At 39.4% G+C, this 13564-nt stretch overlaps 1 protein-coding gene across 44 annotated transcripts in view; it reads right to left on the reverse strand.

Moving 5' to 3' along the window:
• ARHGAP24 (Rho GTPase activating protein 24) overlaps nucleotides 1–13564 on the reverse strand; it is an 826886-nt gene that overhangs the window by 145073 nt on the left and 668249 nt on the right. For 2 of the 44 annotated variants that reach the window (XM_084973642.1, XM_021100791.2), the window contains exon 1: nucleotides 5484–5896. The exons of 40 other annotated variants lie outside the window; for them this stretch is intronic. The gene's annotated coding sequence lies outside the window, so the exon portion shown is untranslated. Of the gene's footprint in view, nucleotides 1–5438; nucleotides 5897–13564 lie in introns of those variants that run through there. 2 more of the 44 variants (XM_021100794.2, XM_021100789.2) reach the window with 1 other exon arrangement.

Genomic DNA, 13564 nt, shown 5'->3' on the forward strand with positions numbered 1-13564 from the left:
GTTATTTTTAGCACACATTGATCTATTCTAATTTGATAAATTATCCTCTGCATCTGGTAAAAATTCTGCGATCCCTCTGTGCATTGCTGCTAGCTCAAGGAGTAGGACTTTATGAATGACAGTTTTGCCAGTGCAGCTGAAAATGAATTGCTACTCAATTTATATATGTCCCTTGCCACATTTTATGTTTGCTTATAAGGGCATGGCTGCTTATGGATATTTTTAAGTGACAGGAGATGCAGCTTTTTGTTTGAACAGACTTTGGTCTTCTTTCCCGAATTTCTTTATTACGAAAATCACACAGGAAACAGTGGAAAAGTCTCTTGAGGAATCTGAAGAAAAGTCTGCCAATGAGTTCAGCTGATTTAATGAAAGCTTATTTATTTAACAATTATTTATTAGTGTTTTTGTCTGTCAGAAGATGAGAGCCAAAGGTGAATGGCAAATGTACAAAGTCAAAATTTCTTTAATAATTCTAGCCTAATTAAGAGTTTTACCAGAACCCCAGTGCAGAAGCATTTATTGTTGGGCTCCACAGCAGATAATACATAGCTGCGAAGAACGAATAAAATGTACCTACTTATTCAGTGAAGAGGATTCAGTTATTTTCAACCTTCTGTTGTTTTAAAGCACTGTAATTAAAAGGCAAAAACAAATAAGACAAAACCTTCCTGGAGTTTACTACGAGAGGTGCTTGAAATGACAGAGAGGTACATCTGGTCTCAAGAGACTGCTGTCCATAGTGGCTTAACCAGGTGAACACCAAATTTGGCAAAATGATACTAAGCAATCTGTCTATTCCTGTTTGGGTATGTTAGTTTGTGTTCGTCATGCCTTTAAATTTTCGGTAAATTTTTGACCATGCCTAAGGCATGTAGAATTTCATAAGCCAGGGATCCAACCCTCGCCACTGCCAAAAGCAGAGCCACAGCAATGACAATGCCAGATCCTTAACCCGCTGAGCCACCAGGGAGCTCCAGTATTCTAATGCTTTGGCATTTGGGCTTTGCTGACACCGAAGAAGATGCCGCTTTCAGGGCTAGCCAATTCCTAGGAGAGGAAAGACCAAGCCTGCGCATGCCTTTCTTGTGCAATTTCTACTTTATATCTAAATATCCAATTCCTCTAGAATTTATTTTCGTGTAAGGGATTAAACCCCCCCCCCCCCGCCCTTTATCTAGCTCTCACAAGGCTCTCATATTCTGGGCCACTATCCATCTTTCCTAAATACTTCAGGGCCAGGTACCCAGACAACCAGAGACTGTCTCTATGCCAAAGAGCCCGCTGAAATTATTCGAACTAGCCAGACCTACGCCTGCTTGCCCTACTTGGCCTGTTCTTTTCCAAGAAAACCACAATAAAAGCTCTGGCTCATATTTGCCCCTTTCTCGGCCTCCCAGCTGACTCTGGTACTTTCCACAGCTCACGGCACGGCGTGCCCCAGCTTTTAAAACTGCGAGTAGCAAACTGTCTTTTCAATGGCCATCGTCTCCTGATCTGGTGTTCTCATTACACCTAAATAATAGTAATAAAACTTACACTTAAAAAACACAGTTCTTACATTAACTTATAAGGAAAAGAAGATATTTCTTTATAACTACAAAATAATTCCTGTTAACACATTGCTGTGTTCTGATAAAAGTTATCAGTCAAGCGAAACCCCCATGCTACAAGGGAACATCAGTGCCAACAGAGACAGCCTCTAGGGTGTTTTAGACTTTGCCATGAAAATAGTCAAAGCAGGCTGATCTTGAAAATAGTCCATCAGAAAAGAGCGTATAAAAGCCTCTTTTTATTGATTTTGGTATGCTGGCGTAGAATTCTTGAACGTTTCTTTAAGAGCTCCTATGCCTGTACCAGGAAGCCTTACAGTAATTTTCTATTGATGGATTCTTGGCCATTAGAAATATCTGGGAGTTGTAATTACACCATCTTGAAGTGGTTATTGGAATTATATTTTGATGAAAATTGCTTGGCTCTTAAAAAGGAAAGAGGTTAATGGGCTATTTGTATTTCTTAAAAATGACTTGTTTTGTGTGGTAGAGGATAGCTCTTAGGAGGAAGTGGGTTGACACTGGAGTCCGGTTTGAAACCTGCCCTCGTAGAAATAGTGGAAAGGTTTAAAAAACAGGGCTTGTATTGGTTGTAAAAATATGTAGCTGAGATGCACTTGCTGTGGTGGCCTGTCAAAATATGGGCCCCCCCTCTTCTAACAAACAGACTCTACCCATCCTTTTTTTTTTTTTTTAGGGCCATACCTGTGTCATATAGAGGTTCCCAGGCTAGGGATCGAATCGGAGCTGAGCTGTTGCCCTACACCACAGCCACACCAATGCCAGATCCGAGCCGCATCTGCGACCTACACCACAGCTCATGGCAATGCCAGATCCTTAACCCACTGAACGAGGCCAGGGATAGAACTTGTGTCCTCATAGATTTGCACGTCAGATTCATTTCCTCCGAGCCACGATGGGAACTCCTCCCATACCATTTTTTAGAAGACACACTGGATTCAAGACCAATGAGGCAGACCTCTTGAGCAGACCTATAGAGAATTTTTTTCATCTCTTGTCTCCAAGGGAGAACTGCCTACCGGCACCTGTTCCCATCGGCTGCCAAGTTCTTGAAGCCCGGCAGTCCTGTAAAGAGCCCAGTGATTGTCTGGACACTCTGTAGCCTCAGGGGGACATCTGCCAGAGAAAGAGTCATAGCACACACCCTGCCTCCCATGTTTCTTGCCCACAAACAACCCAGGCCTATGTTAGAAGATCTGGAAGGAAGAGTGAAAAGCTGTGTGAACACTCCTCACTCACCTGCACCTACACGACTTCAGGAAGAGTCAGTAGGCAAAACAGAATGTAATTGCCTTAATGCTAAGGTAAAGAGACATAAAAATTATTCCTATCACTCTAAGCCAACCCCAGACACTACAAATCATATTTAATCTCCATTTACCAAAAGTCTGTGAAAATGGAACCATGTTGCTATGTGCAAACAGTTCTGGATAAAGGTTTCCAAGCCTGGTAACAGACTGGATGAACAAGAGGGCGGGAATAGCAGAAATGCTAGGCATGACAGACAAAGTCATTGCCTGCCTGGTAGCCGTTTATCCATTCACTCTTCTCCCACCAATCCCCTCATTTCCTGCTCACAGAGTGGGCAGTGATCACTTGATCTCAGGGGAGGTGGGTCTTCCTCTAGTCTCAGGAGATAATTTACAACTTTTTTTTTTTTTTTTTTTTTTTAACCCAAGAAGAAGAGATTGCATGTAGGTCAAAAGAAAGCAGGTTCAGGAAATTAAGGATCTAGCAGGTTTAGATCTAGAATAAAGTATAAAACTGAAAGAAGAAAGGGAACAAGAACACAATGTGTTAAAAAAAATTTAAGCTTTAAAAAAATAGAGATGGTTATCAAATACATAAATAAAGCCTAATCTTTTCCTTTAACTAGGAGCGCCTAATTGCATTGAGGTAAATGTATTTGCACAGACTGGCATGTGCTTTGAGGTCAGTACCTATAATCTCTAAACCTTTTTAAACCTCTTTGTATGCCACGGTAAGCTAGTTATCTAAAGAATAAATGAGGACACTATTCAAAGCTGTTCTTGGCTGTTTACACTGTGGTTCATCAAATAGATGACAAAGTTTTTAGGTTTTTTTGCATTGAACGTGACCATGGGTACAAATGGACACCCTGCATTTGAACACACTGGACCACACTCATCATCAGAGACATGGATACCCTCTTATTATAAAACAATGACATCTTTTCAGTCATGGTGATAAAGTCATGTGACATCCTTTTAAAGAAGGAGCCAAATTTTAGATCAAGGCACGAGAAAAGCCAAGATAGTACATGGAAAGGCCAATCAATGACCAATTCTTTGTGCACCTCCAGTTCCATATCTATTGTAAAGTTATGTGGAAAGCAAGCCAATGTTAGAATCAGGTATTTTCTGCTCACCATTCCACTGTGTTGGATGTAACACAGTCTGAAGGTAGGAAACCATGGAGAGTGTACCCAGGAGCTCAGAAGTCCAAATGTATGTAGCCACGGGTGACCGTCTAGGGTAAAGTATTAGACTCTTCCTAAACAGACGTAATTCAAAAACGCAACAAATAACTTTGATATTGTAGGTTATCTCTTAAGTGTTTTGAATAATTTTAATGTTCATTGCATTTTAACATATCTTTTGTTACTATATTGGTTTTCAAAGCCTACCCAATTTTAAATAAAATGTTAAGCTTTACGTTGCTTAAGAATTCTAATTTTGTCCGTCTAGGCAACAGAACTCAATTTGATTAAGACAAATGCATTCCACAGGTTGACAGTCTGTTTTAGTAAGAATTTTTGCTCTTGGCTTCATTTCTGCTGACTCAGAATTTCCTTAAATACATTATTATTCTTTCACTAGACTTAAAAATTGGAGCAGTTGAAGCACTTTTCATATTCCATTGTAATTATTCCTCATTTTAATGTCTTATTTTTCCCCCTCTGGTAACATCTGATGGCTTTTCGAACTTTTGCTCATCCTATTTTTACAGTACCAAATTCCCAGGTTTTCCTTTTTTTAGAGCATGTGTTTCAGGAATACAAATCTCCTGTGTATCTATTTAGACATAATAACACACAGCATCGCCTTTGGATTTGGTTAAGGACTAAGATACAGAACTGGCACAGCGTTAAGGCCTGTCAGCTTAGCCACGAGCCCATTTTGGATTCCTATTTTACTCCTAGTGAGCACACCCTCCATGTCCCCACAGGCTTCGCGAAGGGACACTGTGGTTGTATAGCCCTTGTGTCCACAAAATATGACATTCCTAAGCTCAAAGAGGCTGATAACAAAAGCTCTGGAAGCTGGCTGAATTAATCATAAGTCAAAATACAGCAAAGTATTATTTGGTTTTCTTCTGGTTCTCAAACAGTTTTTTTAAATCACACACACACACACACACATACAGACCCACTGGTCCCGCAGAAGTTTTCGCCGTGACAAGCAAAAGCATGGAAAACTCCCTTGTTACTTTTATCACCAGATGAGACCCTAAGGCGCTCTGCTCTCTTCAGAGTCTCAACCACTAAAATAGCAGTAAAGCCAAGACGCACCACAGCAAGTCTGCCAGAAAAGAGCCATTCGGTTTTATCTCTGAAGCGGTTTCTACGAGCTTTCCCATCAGCACCGGAATTCGGTCTATGAACAGCTCTATCATCTGGCATCAGCCATCAGTGAAAGAATTCAAGAAACCGGCACCAGACTGATCACACTTCGGTGTAAGAGCAGCAGTGTGTCCAATCTGCTGCCGTCACTTGGACACTGAGCAGCGCTGAATGGATCAGGACAGAAAACAAGGGTATAAATAAAACCACACACAGTCGAGATCCTGAACTGGTGGTGACACAACCATCCCCAGCTTCTCAAACACAATCAACAGCCATACCTGGCAGTTTGTCTTCAAATGAACGCAAAAGTACCCAGTTCTCACCGTACACAAACACACACTTCAGAGGTCAGTGACAAATGCAGGCTGCACTTGCAGGCTGGGAGAGGCAGCGGCTGTGCTGTCCTGAGCCGCTTCAAGCACAGTGGAGCCGGCTGGCTCGCTCGCTGCTCGGGTCCTACTCTCTGTTGGTTCGCTGCAGTTTCTCCCATGACTCCATCACCCAGGAATGGAAACTGCTGCCCTCGCCCCAGCACGAGTGGGCTCCTGGCTCCTGAGCTCAGGTAAAAATGCTGAGTCCTGCAAGGTCACCGCAAGGTGAACACCGGCAAAAGCAGTATATGGGGAAGAGGAGGTTCTGTCAAGGAAAGACTCTAAACTTCAGACGTCTTGCCTTTCAAGAGACTCTGAACTCCGTAAATCACAGCTGCAACAATAGTCAGAGAAGCAGTAAATCTGAGAATCCCCAAATGGCTCGGAGCCAACCTGCTAGCCCAGAGGCACTCTTGAAGCAATAATCTCTCTCTCTCTCTGTCACACACACACACACACACACACACACACACACACACACACAATTTTAATTGCTCAGCCAAAAAGACTGAGCCAAAAAGTCTTTGCATCCTCTTTCCAGGTAACACAGTTTAAACCCAGATCTTAGAAAACGAAAGTGTTTGCCAAAATTGAAATAATTCTTTTAAGAAAAAAAAAAATCATTTCTGGTCCATAAATTCATTTGCATTATGTCTTGCTTTTCGTGCAATACTTGAACTCTGCAAACTCCCTCATATTAAAAAGACAGTAAAGAGGTATTTATATCAGAGATGACTGGCAAAATCAATTAAAATTTCTCATAAAAATTCCTTCTTTGTTTTCGAGATTAGTCCTGACTTCTGCATATTTTAATTTGGAGAGATTTCAAGAAGGCATTTCTTGGCTAAAATGTAACTATTCTGCATGGAGATGTTCTAGACAGATACAAACATGTTTACAAATGTTTCTCTGTAGAGTCTCTCTAGGTTTTTATTTCTTATAGTTTGGCTTTCCCATCAGAAGTGAAGAAAAAAACAATGTTTAAGCTTGCCTGAACATGATGAAACATTATTTCTCTTCGTTGTGTATTTTTTTTTCTTACGGGTCCACAATTATGCACTGATGTTCAGACTGATTGCACCAATAGGAAATCACTCTTCCTCTTTACCACTCTCCTTTCCCCTCCTTCTCCAGCCATGTAACATGATTTAGCTAACCTCCTTAGCATCAGTTTGGGAACCTATAAAATGGGGATTTGTTGTCACTGTCTGCTTTGGCTGCCTTGTGGGTCAGCATAAGGATGAAATAGGACAATGTGTAGGAGCAAATGCTTTGTAAAGTGTAGGGGGCTGGAAAAAAAATGTACTAAACCACATTTTCCACCCTTCAATTGCCCTAGTTTGGTCCTGAGATTAGTGAATTACTCTCTGTGTTCTCAAGGAGGACTCCTCTGGCTTCACGGGGAGTGTTTGTTTTAAATGGGCTATAAATAGCCTTAAGATTTTACTGAACGGCTGTCCTCCTTGTGGCAGATCTTGATGGCAGAGGCCACATGGCCAGAGTCAGTTAACTGTGAATATCATGAGCTCAGTCTGGTCTCTGAGGCTGGATGAGACCAGCTGAAAGCCTGGTAGAAAAATGCTCACGTGCACAGTGGCTGCTTTCAGAGTTCCCAGTGTCCTGGTGTACTCTCGTACGACGACGGGGAGTTGCCCAAGGGGATTAATGATGGGGAAAGGCTGGGGATGGAATGCCAAGTTCACTGCTGAGTTAGTTCAGTAACAAATGCATCAGGGCATTCATGCTAATGCTCCTGCCAGGATGTATGCCTTATTTAGAGATGAGGGGGAGGGTGGAGGTGGGGGGTCAGAGAAGGGAGACCGATGCAGAATGGGCGGGAAAGGAATTAGCTCTATGAGCACCTGTTTTGTGAGACACACCAGGGCTGGGAGCTTCATGAATGTTCTCTCAGTTAATCCTCATAGTAATCCTATGAGGTAGTTATTCTTCCCATTTCATGGATGAGCATCACTGTTACTGGTGAGTGGCAGAGCTTGAATTACAGTCAAGGCCTGTGTGGCCTAGAGTCCCATGGTCCTTCAGGGTAGACTTACTGACTTGTAATTTTCACAGAAGACAGGGAATACAATTTGACTTAGCAGGAGTAGGGAAGGCAAGAGAGCAAATTACCACGAAACCTTCTTCAGAGTATTTAGTAGGCAAGTTAACATTTACAAAGAGCAGAAAATGTTAAGAAAAAACACTTTTTGATTTTTTTTTTAACGAGGAAGTTGTTGTAGGCACAGATAAATATGTGATTTTTGTTGCTATGTGCCTATAATTCATTTTTTGCGATTGGGTCTTGCCTGTCTTCAAGCTGAAAATATGAGTTTAGAGGTCATTCTCCATAGTAGAATATCACTCTATCTTTTAAGGCTTATTTATTTTGATTTATTAAATTACCAGATCCTTAGGAATGCCCACAAGGAAGCAAGACAACCTCTTACCCTAAAATGTAGCAGAAAAGATATTTTTTCAACTACAGTTTAGAGCACTGTACCAGTCATAACTTTTAGTTCCCTGAGCCTGAGGATGTTAATAACGTGCCAGGGTCTTTCTGCCACTTTGATTGGAAAACTAGAGGCAGAGTCTAAACTGCTGCCCTAAATGGTATATGTTTTTGCTCTCCTTCTTTTAAGTGGCATTGCCAGCTGAAAGAAACCCAGAAATTGTATCTGCAAGCTAGCAGTGCCACTCATACCAAATCCTTCACACAGGGTAATTTTTCCTGCCTTCAATCTCTCCTTTTCCATATTTTCACAATCTTCTCTGAGAATGCCCCTGGCTGATTATACCTTGCCTCTGCTTTTAACATTCTCATCTGCAAAGGGCACCATCCAAAATTCCTTCATAAAACCAGCCTTCTCATCCTCCATAAATCTAACCTTAAACAGAAAACTATAAATTTAAATGTCTTACAGCTAGAATCAGTTTGCTTTAAATATTTTTGTTAAAAAGAGAAACATAACTGGGCCACTAACTACATTAGTAATAAGTCAAAATAAGTAACAGAGAAAAAGAAGAAAAGCGGGAACTTTAATATCATCTTTTCAAGTTAAGTTCTGAATAAAACAAAACAAAACACCCCAAAAGTACTAACATCCGAAACAGCCAATCAACCCACATAAAAGGAAGTAAGGGGCCATCAGCTATTTGGTGTTCATTTCACGGCCACTTTTGCTTGGAATGTGCATTTGGGCAGTCACTAAAATCCCTTCGTTCTGATGGCATCATGTTTAACTAAAGAGCAAGTAAAGAAAAGCTAATCTAGTGTGAAGCCTATAATGACATTCCTAACATACGGCAAAGTGAAAAAGCTGCTTTCTCTTATTCTCAAACTCATTTTATGTCTGAATAAAGGATGGAAAAACCACCCTAGTCAGAATTATTCCTGTTTTTAAATTTAGAAACGATTGCAGTGATCGTTCAACAAAACACACATCTACTGCCAAAGCTTTCAACTATAGCTCAGGTCAAAAACGATGAAAAAGAAAACACAGTTTTCAGCACTTTCTTCCAATTGTTATACTGTCCCATGACAGTGTTTTGTGTCTCAAATCCTACAGCAGTTTCACAGCAGAAAAAAACAGAAGGGCATATTGCACCCTCTCTTCCATTGGCTCAGAAACTTCATTTTGAGATTTCAAACCATGTATTGCAAAGAAGCTTGTGTTGAAGTTTAAATGTATGAAGAAAGCATTTGAAAGCATCGGCCAACTTTTGCTGCTAGTGATGAAAGTATTTGCAACTGGTGAAGAAAGGTGGTTTGGTTTTCTATTTGCTTCTTGCTCGCTTGCCCAGTGATGATACTTCCTGGCATTTCCTGGTGGCAATGTTTAACTTCACATGGATAATCACGAGATGTGGCCTGAAATCCACAGACTCTCTCCTTTGAGGGTGGAACTGGGTTCATGAATGTGTAGGATGGAGTTGTTTCTAGTTTGTCATCCAAATGAGAAAAAACATTTTTAACATACTTTTCCCTACCACTACCTTCAATTTTAATTCCTTTTCTTAGGCCTTAGAAACAAGGCCACATGAAAATAACTAGTGGCTATGGAGAGCAAGTACTGCTAAAATGTCCAAGGTCTTTTAAGGAAAAATTTAGACTAATCTGAAATGTGCAAGCCTTTAGCATGTCCATTATTTTTCATGGATAGGTAAAGACATGTATATCCAAGTTCCTGTTGTGACTCAGCAGGTTAAGGGCCTGACATGGTGCCCATGAGGATGTGGGTTCGATCCCTGGCCTCCCTCGGTGGGTTAAGGATCCAGTGTTGCCACCAGCTGTGGAGCAGGTCACGGATGAGGCTCAGATCCTGCATTGCTGTGGCAGTGGTGCAGGCCGGCAGTTGTAGCTCTGATTCGACGGCTTGCCTGGGAAGTTCCATATGCCGTGGGTGTGGCACTAAAAAGACAAAAAAAAAAGAAAAAAGACAAAAGACATGTATGTCAATGTCAAGTCTCTTAATCTATATACAGTAAAAATCATGAAACTGAACACTTCCTGAACAATAAAAATCTACTCTATTTTAAACACAATTTTGCTTTCTTCTGATTGAATGGCAATTTTTCCCCCCGATGCAAATAGATGTATCCATTAATGCTTCTTCTACTTTATGATGTGAAGAATCACTGTCCTAGTTTTACTGAAAGCTTTCCTAAATACATCCAAGTGGTTTTAGAAAAAAACATACTTAGAAGTATGAGTGAAGAGGGAAAATTCTAAAGAGTATCCTTTGTGGACACAGGGGAAGGAACTTCTGGGTATTTAAAATCACTCAAAATGTATAATCAGCACCATTGGAGGTACCTGAAATTTTCATAAAAATTCAGTCTTGCAGTATAACTGTTACTCCCTTACAGAGGGACAGGACTTTAGAGTCAGGTGATCCGAGGGAGGGCTTTCAGCCACTGAAAATCACCTCGGCCAGGGGATTAGAGCCTTGACCACACCAGAGACCTTTGGTAAGCGGTCCTTCTGGAAGCCTGGCTCCTTCTGGAACATGTGTGCCCCTGTTTTCCACCAAGGGGATCCCTGAAGGTAAAACCTTCCAAACATCTGTGTTAATGACCCTTAATGTATCTTAAACAAGTTGAGATATAGCCTATGCTGTGATGCAATAAAGACTGAAATTCAGAGCACCGCTGGAATTTCTAAAGTAATACTTTATGGTACATTTATGGAATGAAAGCATATTAGAAAAGAGATCACTGTGTGCAGTGTTACCTGAATTCGTAATAAATATTTAACAGTATAGAGAAATCTGCAAAAAACGCATTACTGTGTTAACAGTATTTATCATTAGGTAGTGAGATTATATAATTTTTTTTTTTTTTTTGTCTTTTTAGGAGGCATGGCATATGGAGGTTCCCAGGCTAGGGGTCAATTTGGAGCTACAGCTGCTAGCCTATACCACAGCCATGGCTACAGCCACGTAGGATCTGAGCTACGTCTGTTACCTGCACCACAGCTCATGGTAATGCCAGATCCTTAACCCACTGAGCAAGGCCAGGGATCAAACCCGAGTCTTCATAGATATTAGCCATGTTTGCTAACCACTGAGCCATGATGGGAACTCCCTAGAATTTTTATTCTTGGTCTTTTTTTTTTTTTTTTTTTTTTTTTCATTTTCTAAGTGTTCTACAATGACCATTACTGCCATGTAGTAAAAAGAAAGAGAGAAATAAAAAAAGAAAGGAAAGAAACCAGTAACTCTAATTTATAATGCCTGGGAATTTTGAAAAAATATTTCAAAATTAACTCACCAGGCTAATAATCTCTGTAAGTGGAAAAACTCAGTCTTTAGAACTGTTATTACTATTCCTCTTACCACTTGAATTAAAAATCTTCATGGGCACGTCTGAAAAAAGTCTAGATGCTGCGCTAATAATATTAGGAAAATATAGAGTAGTTGGTTTCAGTGATTTTTAGAACCAAAAAAAAAAGGGTGATGGGGAAGACGTCAGATTTGTGCCTGTATGAGGACAGAGACGGACCTGGTACAAATCTAAGTAAAATGATGTACATTCCTGAATACAGAATCATAGTTTTGCAATCACTATTTATTCCTACAAGGGGAATGATGAACTAACAGTACATATGATCGAGAAAACCCATCGTCCTCTGAAGAGTGATCTTGCTTTAACACGTATTTTGCAGAGATCTTGTCTGTAATGGCAATAACACATTTCTTTGGAGAAAACAGGGTCCCTGGAGGAGAGACTGCATTGCTGAAGTGCCTTGGGCCTTCCTTGCATTTTTGTACATCTTTCTGACCTAACCAGGAACCAGCAGGTAGGGAACTCACCATTATAAGAAAAGGAACACACCTCAGCCTATTAACTAATTGGAAGACTTGAGTCCTCGATGTGTGCATTTCTGGGGACTAGCACTGCTGAGCACAGAAGTCTTGCGGCCAATCAAGAATATTTGGACTTGGATTAACACTCATTAATCTACTAATGTTTCATTTGTTTGCTGACATAATATTTGAGGAACCAGAGAAATAGCAAGACCAAATTCACATACATTGAGCATTTTACTTCTCAACAGTTAAGTCAGAGCTTTATGTTTTCCTTTTTAAATTGAAACAAAAGTTTCTAACATGCTTGCAAGGAGAAAAAGCTTCATTAGCTGAGTGGAGCTAATGATGGGAGATGAGTTTTCATCTTTAAACAAAAAGTCAAATAAATGAAACTGGGAGCACACTATACTCTTCAGATATTACTGGGCTAGAAGCTCCCAAATATAAAGGCGTGATATTTTCAACACAACAATCTCCAATAGACTTTCTTAAGGAAAACAGTAAATAGCTTTACTTATATCTTTGGACTGTAACTAAACAAATGCACGTGTTTGCCCTTTCCCCTACTCCTTAGCCTACTCATAGAATTCCAGTTATTTTTGGAAGTTGGAATACACTTAAATTACATAGTTATGAATGAACTCCTACCATGGACTAAATTATATAGTTATGAATGAACTCATATCATGGATTTCATCTTGGTTGATTTCAAAAAGTTGAAAAACTCATTTTATGCATTCATATAGAAATAAGAGCAAAAGATCTGTTTTATGGATTCTATTCTGTCATTAAAAACAAGACTATTTTTTAGTTTAATCTATTCTAAGGGGATAATCTTATTTTGTCTCCTGTTTAAAGTTTAGGACAAGTTTTTGTTTAAATTAAATATCCTAATATTAAAGAAACTGCTATCTATCATCTCTTTAGCTATATACTGTATGTATGTGCCTATCTATCTAGATACAATATATACATACACAAACATATATATATATTTCAATCTTTATCCATTATCCATATGTAGAGTTTCATGTGGTTACTGCCATAGTTTATATATAAATTCTTTATTTTATTTACTTATCTATTTCACTTTGAATGTTTTTATAAGTATTTTCCTTGTATCAAGAATCATCAGGCTCAGACACTGGAGAGCAATCTCCTCTGAGCCCACTGGTGTAATAAACCTCAGTTCTCCAAAAAACAAACAAACAAAAAAAACCAAAAAAAACCCCATCAAATGTGATACTGGAAAAACAAATCAAAACTTTTTTATGTTGTAAAATACATAACAATCATTATTTTATTTGTAATTTTCAATGTCTGAATATATTCTTTTGAATTCATATGACATAGCATATTTGCATATTCCTCTATTTGGAGGCACGAACTTGGTTTTCTGTTTTGTTTTGTTTTAGCAAATTCTACTACTAAGAATATTTTTGTTTTTCAGCATATTTCTTTACTCAAAGTTTTCTCTTCAAACAAATTTCTAGCAAAAATGATCATTGTATCCAAAAATCTATTCTAATTGAGAGGTTTTTTTGCGGCAAAAAAATTGGCATGCATGAATTTTAAAACACTCCTATTTGGGACGGAAGGTGAATGAATAAATACATGTACAATTATTTGTTATAAGCTGTTTGGATACTGTAATCCATACACCAATTTTCTGTTTTGTTGTTTCAATTTGTGCAGATTTTATAACCATGCTTATTTTTATCCCTA

Source organism: Sus scrofa, chromosome 8 (genome assembly GCF_054392235.1).
Source record: "Sus scrofa isolate SSC_HxYL_T2T_F1_AM1 chromosome 8, Sscrofa_HxYL_maternal_Yorkshire_Landrace_v2.0, whole genome shotgun sequence".
Lineage (NCBI taxonomy): Eukaryota > Metazoa > Chordata > Mammalia > Artiodactyla > Suidae > Sus > Sus scrofa.